This window comes from Aphelocoma coerulescens, chromosome 15 (genome assembly GCF_041296385.1).
Source record: "Aphelocoma coerulescens isolate FSJ_1873_10779 chromosome 15, UR_Acoe_1.0, whole genome shotgun sequence".
NCBI classification, from domain to species: Eukaryota; Metazoa; Chordata; class Aves; order Passeriformes; family Corvidae; genus Aphelocoma; species Aphelocoma coerulescens.
This window is the reverse complement of record NC_091029.1, coordinates 22,979-33,302: the sequence shown is the minus strand read 5'-3', so window position 1 is coordinate 33,302 and position 10,324 is coordinate 22,979. Positions and strand designations below refer to the sequence as shown.

The 10,324-nt window shown below is 47.1% G+C and overlaps 1 long non-coding RNA gene across 3 annotated transcripts; it reads left to right on the top strand.

Moving 5' to 3' along the window:
• The first annotated feature begins 304 nt into the window (after positions 1-304).
• LOC138119156 (uncharacterized) lies at positions 305-4,426 on the top strand. 3 transcript variants are annotated; one of them, XR_011155403.1, is made up of 8 exons: positions 305-539; positions 928-990; positions 1,069-1,110; positions 1,205-1,279; positions 1,454-1,533; positions 1,615-1,717; positions 2,134-2,174; positions 2,279-3,448. It is a non-coding gene; the product is annotated as an uncharacterized lncRNA (long non-coding RNA). The 3 variants fall into 3 exon arrangements; XR_011155404.1 differs by lacking the exon at positions 305-539 and adding an exon at positions 3,455-4,426 and having other exon boundaries at positions 888-990; positions 2,279-3,349; XR_011155402.1 differs by lacking the exon at positions 305-539 and having other exon boundaries at positions 868-990.
• The last annotated feature ends 5,898 nt before the right edge of the window (positions 4,427-10,324 follow it).

Genomic DNA, 10,324 nt, shown 5'->3' with positions numbered 1-10,324 from the left:
CATGCGAAGGTACCGTCCCGGTAGCCTTTGGTGACGGCCGAGGAGTTGCGGCAAGTCGGGGTGGGAGGGGGCGGGGGGAGCGAGGGTCCGCTCAAGTTTCAGCAGTCCCGCATCACCTCCTCTCCTCTTAACTCAGGTATACCCTGCGATGACGGTATCGGCCTCGGGGCGTGGCCAAAGCGTGGGGCCCAAGGACCCCGGCCTTCTTAGGAGATGGTGAGTAGTGGAACTGTTGGGGGCTTGGCCAATGTGCCACAAAGTTCGTGTACTGATGTTTGGTTTTCTTTATTGTAGCCGTCTAAAAGACAAAAGCCCGGCGATGGTAGGAGCTTCCGGGATGGTGAGGCGGTCTTCTTTTGCGTCCCAGGTGGATTCACATCTCAGGACGTCTGAGAGATAAGTCAAGGGGATGAAAGCGGAGTATCGAGTCGGGCCTCGCCGGGAGGGATTTTTGCGTCAGCTTTGGAGATGGGGATACCCAAGAAGGGGCGCCTTAGCCCGCATAAAGTGACAGTCTCACATTTGATGACAATGCTGAGGTGCGCAGGGCAGAGCAATCGCAGTGCATGTTGTGTCACTTGTCTATAGTGCATGCCATGTCTTTTGGGTGTCCTGTGTCACAGGTCTTTTGCCTTAGCCCTTTGATGTGCTTGCAGTCATGCTTTCCACCCTGAGTTCTCTCTCCTTGTTGTATCCTCTCGTTTGTCGTCTCCTCTGTCATGGGTGCCTGCATGGGTTTGGCCCAGAGCTGCTCTGCCCTGCTGCATACTCTGGCATATCGGTGTAATAGAAGAAGGCTTGGGGACTTGAAATTTGTAATGTAGGGTGCAGTTTGTCCTCTAGTTGATATTTCTAGCTTGTCAGAAGATGGCTGGAGCTGTGAAGTTCTCATGCAGCCCTTTGACTTTTGTCATCACTTTCTTGCAGATGCACACAGATTAAATCCGTGGCAGAGTGCTCCATACCGGTTGAGGGGGTTCCCACCTGAAGGTCGGTCACTGTTTGTCTTTGCAGGGCAAACATAAATGGTGGCTGTGTTACAGGATTGTTCTTTGTCTTTGTTCTTAGGAGGTAAAGCCAGATCTCGGCAGTCAAGGTCAAGTGAATGAGGTAAGAAGTCATTGGTGGAAAGAACCACATGTTATTCCTTGGGTGCTAAGTTCTGATACAGCTCTAAGCATCCATTGTCATTTGTGTGTTTCAGGCCGTCCCACTCTCTTATGCCGTACCCCTCACCAACCAGCTGACGGACCTGTCTCGCTGCCCTCGTTAGTGCTCTGTGAGTATCATGGGACTCTGTGACGACGCCTTTACCTTTTCCATGTGAGGGTACCATCCAGGTTGCCTTTGGTAATGGCTGAGGAGTTGTAATAAGTTGGGGAGGGAAGGAGGGGGAGTGTGGGTCTGCTCAAGTTTCAGCAATACTACATCACCTCGTCTCCACTCAACTCAGGTATACCCTACAACGATGGTGTTGGCCTTGGAGCGCGGCCAGAGCGTGCGGCCCAAGGACTCCAGCCTTTTTAGGAGACGGTGAGTGGCAGAATTGATGGGTTTTGGCTGAGGTGCCACTAAGCTCATGCACTGATGTTTGTTTGGTTTTGTTTATTGTAGCTGACTAAGAGATAACCAGCCCGGTGAAGGCACCAGCTGCCTGCATGGTGAGGCGGCTGCCTTTTGCACCCGAGGCAGATTGACATTCCCAGACATCCAAGAGGTAAGTCCAGACCTGTGACCCACAGAGGAGGTAAAAGCGGGGTGTCGAGTTGGCACTCACCGGAGATATTTTTGAGTCAGATTTGGAGGTGGGGATAACCAAGAAGGGGCCCCTTAGGCCCCATAAAGCTTAAGTCTTGCTTTTGATCACAGTGCCGAGGTGCGCAGGGCAGAGCAGGCCCGGTACATGTCACGTGTCTATTGTGCGTTCTCTGTCTTTTGTGCATCTCATGTCACAGATCTTTTGCCTTAGTCCTTTGAGGTGCCAAGCATGTACCTTTTCACTTTGCGGGTATTGTCCAGGCCCCCTCCAGAGTCGGATGAAGATTTGCGGTGCGCCAGGGCAGCAGTGTAGAGGAGCCCTGGGGATTAATCTTCTGGAGGGTGATAGTCACGTTTTCTATTTTGTCGTCTTAGGTACCATGAGCCGGTGTGGAGCCGAAGTTTGGAAACGGCTGGTAAGCGATTATCCTTTGCAGTTACGAGGGAGGGGGGCGTTGCAGAAGGGGTCATTTTTGGGACGTCTCATCGCAGTCTGAAGTTTCTTTCTGAATTTTCGTAGCTTCCAAAGCAGACTACAGGGAATGTACTGATGTCCACAGCGCCCAGTTCTTTTCTGTCGAGGATGGATTTTTTTCCTCTCATCTCTGAAAGCTAAGTGTTGGGACTGGTGGTTGGGAGAAGGGAAAAACCTTTGGAATCACAGGAGGCAATCTGAAGTTAGCTTAGAGGAGAGGGCTGTAGTGGGATGGGCCCCTTGGAAGTAAAGGGAGAGGGTTTCTCCTTAGCATCACCTGACCCTTTGCCAGGCAGAGCAGTTCCATACCCATGTTTTTGCAAGCTTTGTGCTTTGAGTCTTGATGTCATCGCAGATCTTTTTGCCTGAGGAGCCTGCCTTTGGGTCCAGAGCGGTCACCCAGCAGTCATCACCTCTTTCTCTAGGCCTACTGAACTTCTTGAGCATCCTCTTAACAGCTTTGGCACTAACTTCTCGTAAGGAGTTGTTTCACTGTCACGTGCTATTGCCATAGAGCCGTCTTTCCTTTGGCATCATCACTTTCTGGCTCATCTTGCAGCAGGAATCTTGGGTCCATCAGGTGAAACTGCTGGGCAGTTTTAACTTCTCTCTGTGTTACGTAGTTTGTGTCTATGTTGTGTAGTTTGTGTCCACCCTCTTCTGTGTCCTAGGGCTTTGTTATGTCTTGATGCTTTATCGGCATTGTTCTGGGCCGTATTGGCAGCGGGGGGGGGGTGGTCTCTCCTTGTGTACTTTCCCAGATTGGGCTTATTCCGGCATCTTTACATTTTTACTTTTTGAGACCAGAGGAAGTGCAGGAGATGTTCTCATCCATCTTCCTTCTCACTTTTGGTAGTGCCTTCTGTTCACATCCTATTCCCTTAGACTTCTATATGGAGCATATTAGACCCTCCTCATGTGACCACGGTAGTTCTGTAGGTTTTGTTGCCTTAAAGCATATCGGGCTCAAGAATTAATCTTCCAGAGAGTTATCTCAAGCCCTCTTGTCGTCTTTGCTTATATTCGGCGCACCACCTTGTCCATGTGCTCTTTGCAGTTGGAGCTGCCCTGCCCTGGCAGGGTAATGGTTAAGAAGAACAGTTATAAAACTTAAAGGTTCATATCTTTTCTATGGGGTTTTGGGTAGAAAATTTATGGGCCTAGTGTGGAGATAACTCCTAGCCTTTGGCCCCTCACTGACCGCCTCATGTTGTCTCTCAGGTCCCTGAGGTGGCTTTGGATCTCTGTGGTCACTGATGCTACCAATTTTCCCAGGATCTACCGTTTGATGTTGAGGAGCAGCAGCTGGAAGATGTGCTGAAGAATCTTCAGCCGTAGAGTTTTTTGATTAAGGGCTGCAGTCAGTGTGTTAAGCTGAAGAGTGTGTGACTGTGTGTGTCTGTCTGTGAGAGTTGTCTGTCTTTCTGCTTCTGTCTGCCTGTGAGAGCATGTGTGTTGATGGGTTCCAATGTTGTATGCGAGATTTTTGCCTTTCAGGTTTTTCAACACATTTTGAAATTTTGAATTAAAAAAACCCCAGCCAGGTTTATCCCCCCCCCCAGGTTTTTTTTCCTTCGGTCCTGGCCGGTCTGCGAGGTGACATTCATCGCCAAGGTTTGGGTGCAGACCGTGCCGGCGATGGGGTTTTGTGAGGCAGGATGATTTGGAGGCTCCTGGGAACCACATTCCCATGGAGCACCGAGGGTTAGTGGAGCGGTCAAGATGAGAGCAAGGGTGGGTTTGTGTGTAAGCTAAAGGAGGTGTGGGTGGTGGATGACTTATGTTCTCTACATGTTGCTGTTTTGGGTTTCTTATAACAATAAAAGAAAATGTAATAAACTTTCCAGAAACAGTAGCATTGTTTTATTGTATTGATATGTATTTGGCTTGCATTGCCCTGTATTGTTCTGTATTGGTGTTTGCCACTGAATTTCCATGTATTGCTCTGTGTGTAAATTGGACTTTTGCCAGCATGTATATGGATTGTATTTGTACTTGTGTTTGTATACGTTATTTCCACATTTTGCTGAAGTGTAAATAAAAAAATTCAATGAAGAAAGAAGTTCTAAAGCACTCGCTCAGAACAGGGAAAGAAGAGAAAGTGCACAGACTTTCAATGCAGTACTCTAAAACTGGCGAGAGATTTAGTCTCTGTCAGAGCAAAAGCTCCTCTGGACTCAGGCCCAGAGGGAAGCCAAAGCACGGGGATTGAATTTAAACCTTTGGTCAGGCTGAGATACATGAAGCCACACCAAAGTGAAATAGAAACATAGATCTTTAACTTCAGTAGAAATCTATGCTAAGTGCCTTAAACATTAAAAAGCTGTAGCAGAGACCTTAAACACAGTTCTTGCTGCAGCAGTGTTACCTTTTCACAGAATTCTTTACTTTAGACAAAATATAATTACACTGTTCATATTTTTTAGATAGACTGTTCACATAAACAATAAGAGCTGATAGAAACTGCATACGCAAATCTGTGTAATACCTATGTAGTACTTGTGTAAGGCCTACGACTGTTAGAATCATGCCAGGATAGGTTAAGAAAAACTAGAATCGTGTATTAATCTTATTGGTCAGTTAACAAATATAATCCACACTTCCGTAAGAAAAAAATATAGAGTGTATAGTACATTGTATAGAGTGTATCATGTATAGTGTGTATAGTATATAAAGCATATAGAGTATATGGAGCATATAGAACATGTAGAAGAGGCTGGTTTTGCCTGCTGTTGCTGCTTGGCTTTATCATGTAACCCCCTCTGAACTCTGCCTTCAAGAAAACTATGAGACTATGAAATAAAGAACTTAGCAGAACAGCAGCCTCCTCTGCTCCGTTACCCCGGTCCGAGAAGGAAGGGTACCCCGTCAAAAGCTCAACAAGTCTCGTATATCAAATCTCAAAAGTCACATGCATACTTATGGAACACTTTCTAGTTTAAAAAAATATTTCAAAAACCAACCCTGACAGTTTACCTGCACCTGGCATCAACTATCTATTATCTATGGAAAGGAAAGCCCGGTGCCTCAGCGTGTCAGGTGCAGACAATGAGCCGTCCAGGGAAGGAGCAGCAAATCCTTTCTGCACCTGCCCTCACACTTGGACCGGCAACAACCCCAGGTGTGAGCCGTGAGAATGATGAGGGGGCAGAGCAGCCCCAGGTGTGAGCTGTGACGGTGAGGAGAGGGCGGCACCTGCCGGGGCCTGTTTTAGGAGGGGTTACCTCAGCTCACCTTTGCAGGGCTATGTTGGAGGAGAGGGGCTTACGGTGAGGTCCTGGGGGGGTCTCTCACGAAAGGACGGTGAGAGCATCTCACAGGGTCTAGGGGAGCACTCGGATGCAGTTAGATGCGGAGCATTGCCAAAGGAGGTGCCAGGCAGCTGCAGCTAAGCAGGTGAGCCGGTGCGTGGGTTTGCGGGGGTGGTTCTTTCTATTTTTCCCTTCCGATTTCATCTTGCCAGTCCCTCCCCCCGTGCCCTCAGAAAAAATGGGGATTACGAGAACAAAAGGAGTTTAAATGGAGGGAAGAAACTCCTCCTTCATTATTGTCTGTGTTTGAACGAGGGGATCCCCCTTCCATTTTAAATGGAAGGGGAAAGCACAGATGTTACCATTTTATGGGTTTGAATTGAGGGTAACCCCTCCATTTTCATCAATCTAAGTTCTAAATTGAGGGGGAAGCCCTGCTGCCCCTGCTTTTTGAGGGTTTTTATGAAGGTAACAATCGCCCTTTCCCCATCATTTGAGAGAGTTGAGGAAAACTCCTCTCTTTCTGATATCTTAGACCATTAAATAGAAAGGGAGAACACATTTATTTACCATTGTATTGGTTTGAATTGAGGTGAACACCCCCCGTTGCCTCAGTTTCAGGGGTTAAATTGAAAGAAACTCCGGCTTTTCCAGCATTTGAAAGGTTTGAATCGGAGCGTGCCACCGCATTTGAGGTCGCTTCCGGCCATGCCCCGGCACCGAATGTCTCGCGCGGGAGCACTCCCGGCCCCTGGGGAATTTCTAAGGAGGAGTGGGAATTTGGGAGCTGGGCCGCCGACAGGGACCGACGGAGCCGCGCCGGTCCGAGCCGCGCGGAGCCGAGGTGAGCGCCGCCGGGCCGGCAGGCGGGAGATGCGGCACGGAGCCGCGCCGCCCCCGGTCGTCCCGCCCGCTCCGTGCCGTCCGTGCGCGGGGCTCGGGCGCCGCCGGGTCCCCTTCGGTCAGGCGCCGGTGCCGTTCGGCAGGCGCCGGGGGCGGGCGGGGGTCTCCCGGCGCGGGGCCGCCCCCGCCTGCCGGAGGAGCCGCTTCCGTGCCGTGAGCCGCGCGCCGCCGGGTCCCCCCCGGCCCGGCGCCAGTGCCGCTCGGCAGGCGCCGGGGGCGGGAGGGGGTCTCCCGGCGCGGGGCCGCCCCCGCCTGCCGGAGGAGCCGCTTCCGTGCCGTGAGCCGCGCTCCGCCCGGTTCCGGGAGCGCGGGGCCGTCCCCGGGCGGCGAGTGCCGCCGGTTCCGTGGGTCGCGTGGCTTTTCCGGTCCCCTCGCACCGTGGAACAGCGCCAGCCCGGAGCGAGTCCCAGCAAGGGGCACTGTAGCACGCTTGCGGCTTGTCCGCTTCATAGTTTGCTTGCAAAAAGCCACCGAAAGGAACAATGGAAAAAAAACCAACCCCGATCTCCCAGGCTTTTTATCCAGGAGCTTAATTGGTATTGCTCTTTAACTGAGCCACGGCTTTAAATAATGAATGATTTAGCAGCCTTTGAGATAATCCTTGTCCCCTCTGTGATTGACGGAGGCAGACAAGGAGGTTTAATCAAATTAGAGAAGTTATTAATTACAGCAAGCAAGGCATAAGCAAAATCAGCACTGGGCGACAGGGGAGTCCCCGCTCCACCGACTGCCGCAGGGGTTTGCAAATTTGCAAACTTCTTTTATGCAGGATCATTTCCTATTAACTTATCTTTAAGGGAGTACTCTACGCATGTGTGAGCTTGTTGCTAGGGGGTCGTTTTCTGCCTTCTGGTGGTCGATGGCTGAAGGCAAGTAGTCTTCTTCAAGTGCCCTCTGGGTGACCCTTTCCATATTTGGTCAGTTAGTATCCCCTGCTTTTCTTCCTGGAGCTTAAACAATAGTACACTTACAGCACTTACAACCTTTACATATGGATTTGTTAAGACATTTCCTGTTATGTACGTTGTGGCCTGTGTCAGCTCTTTTCAATGAACAAAATACCCGTATTTATTACAATCCCCCCTTTTTCTCTTGTTCATTTTTGTTCATTGAATCTTTTTAGCTCTTGTTTAGCTAATTCTAACATTTCTTCTTCATGATTTTCTGGTATCTGCTGGTATTTAGCCCTAAGGAGCATTAAATGTGCTACTTCTAAGTGCCCTTTTACTACGGAGATCAGCTTATTGAATATACACGGCCCAAATGTGAGTCCTAGGACTAACAGAATTAGAGGCCCTGCGATGGTAGATAACAAAGTGGTTAACCAGGGTGAATGATTAAACCAGGATTCATACCAGGTCTGTTGTGCCTCTCTTTCTCTTTTCCGTTGTTCTAGCCGTTTTCTTAGTTCAGTCATGGTGTCTATCACTACCCCAGTGTGGTCTGCGTAGACACAGCATTCTTCTTTGAGTGCTACACACAGTCCTCCCTGCTGAAGGAATAATAAGTCTAATCCCCTCCTATTTTGTAGGACTACTTCTGATAGAGATCTTACTGATTTTACTAGGCCATCAATTGCTTGTTCTATTTGGCTTAGATCTTCATCTACTGAGACCCTTAGTGCTCTTAATTCTTTTTGCTGGGTGACTAAGGATGCTACTCCAGTTCCTGCCCCAACTCCTCCTATAGTGAGAAGGGTTGCTATGGTTAATGCAGTAAAAGGTTCTCTTTTTACTAGGTGATGATCTGCTGTGGTGTGTTGTTGGTACATGTATTCACTAGGATGATACGTGATTCGGGGTATGATGGACACTTGAATACAATAATCGTGGGTGTAATTAAATAGTTGAATTCGATGTAGTTTAAGTTCTAGCGGGGGCCTTTGAGTTATCATGCCCTTTTTCCATAATTCTTCTCTATATTTCATTAAGGTAATAATGTAATGATTCATGTTTTGGTCTCTTAAATTTGGGTGATCTTGAGGTTCCCCCATATTATAAGGCATTCCATACAGCATCTCAAAAGGGGAGATTCCCATGTCAGATCTTGGTTGAGTCCGTATGTTTAACAAAGCTAATGGTAGACATTTCACCCACGACAACTTGGTTTCAAGCATAAGCTTTGTCAATTGCTTCTTTATTTCCCCATTCATTCTTTCTACTCGTCCTGAACTTTGGGGATGCCAGGGGGTATGATATTCCCACTTTATTCCCATAATTCCCATTACTTCTTTGATGATTTTAGATACAAAGTGGGGTCCTCAGTCGGAGTCAATAGTCTCAATTATTCCATATCTAGGGATAATATTTTCTAATAGAACTTTGACCACTGTCTGTGCTGTTGCCCTTGCTGTGGGAAATGCTTCGACAAAATGCGTTAGATGGTCTACTATAACTAATAAGTATTTACTTCTTCCTACTTTGGGCAATTCTGTGAAATCTAGTTGTATGTTAGCAAAGGGCCTGTGTGCTAGTGGTCTCCCTCCCAATGGGTGTTCTCTTAAATAAGCCTTATTCACTTTAAGGCAAGTTATGCAGCCTTTAACAATTTGTTTTGCCAAATTATATATTCCAATACACATATACTTGGTGGCAAACTGGTCTGCTAGTGCTTGTGTTCCCCAATGAGTTTGGCTATGTAACCTTTGTAAAATTTCTACTGCTATTGATTTAGGTAGTACTACTCTTCCATCTGGGAGTTTCCATTCTCCTTCTGAATTTTCTTTTAGCCCCATTTGTGATAGTTTATCTTTTTCTTGTTCTGTAAAACTATACATTCTAGTTTTATTGGGGAATTTCTCCTTTGGTTGTTCCTTATCCTGAACTTGTCGTATAACCAAAAGTGCTGCCCTTTTTGCTTCTTGGTCTGCTGCATTATTACCTCTACTCCTAAAATCTAATCCTTTCTGGTGTCCTTTAAGATGTACTACAGCAATTCTTCTAGGCTCCCGTAAGGCCTGGAGTAGCTGTCTTATTAGCTCCTGATGGACTAAGTCTTTCCCTTGAGAGTTTATTAACCCTCGTTCTTCCCATATTTTTCCAAATGTATGTACCACTCCATATGCATATTTGGAGTCTGTATGTATTGTCCCTGTTTTATTTTTCAGCAATCTCAGAGCTCGTAAGACTGCATACAATTCACAAGCTTGAGCTGACCAGGATCTACTTAGAGGTCCTGACTCTAAGACTTCTGACCCTTCCTCTTTAATGATTGCATAGCCAGATACTCTCTTTCCCTCTATTACCCGAGATGATCCGTCTACAAACAGCCTCTCCCCTTCTTCTAATTCTTCTTCTTCTTCTAAGTCCGGTCGGATTTTGGTTTGTTCTTCTATGGTTAACATGCAATCATGGGCTAATTTATTCTCATTTGGTTCTCCGTATAAGAACTGGGCCGGATTTTGTAGTGTAGTGACCTCTAGTGTTAGCTTTGGGGAATCTAATAAGATCCCTTCATACTTTAAAAGTCTCGAATCTGTTATCCATTTTTCAGCTTTTTGTTGCAATATTCCCCTAATATTATGTGGAGATAGTACCTTGAGTTCCCCATTAAAAGTTATTTTACGTGCTTCTTCTACCAAGAGAGCACAGGCTACCACTGCCTGTAGGCATGTAGGCCATCCCTTGCTTACTGGGTCTAATAGCTTTGACAAGTATCCTACCGGTTTCTTTCTCCCAGCCCAATATTGAGTTAATACTCCATATGCTGTCCCATTTTCAATGTTTACAAATAGATAAAATGGTCTTTTAAAATCAGGTAAACTTAGTACTGGAGCGTTAATTAAATCCTGTTGCAGTTGTTCTAAGCTCTGCTCATCCTCTCTGCTCCATTTCAATAACCCATCATGACTGAGCTTGTTATACAGAAATTTAACCTTGGTACTATAATTATCAATCCATTGTCTACAGTAGCCTACTAATCCTAGCAATTGCCTTAC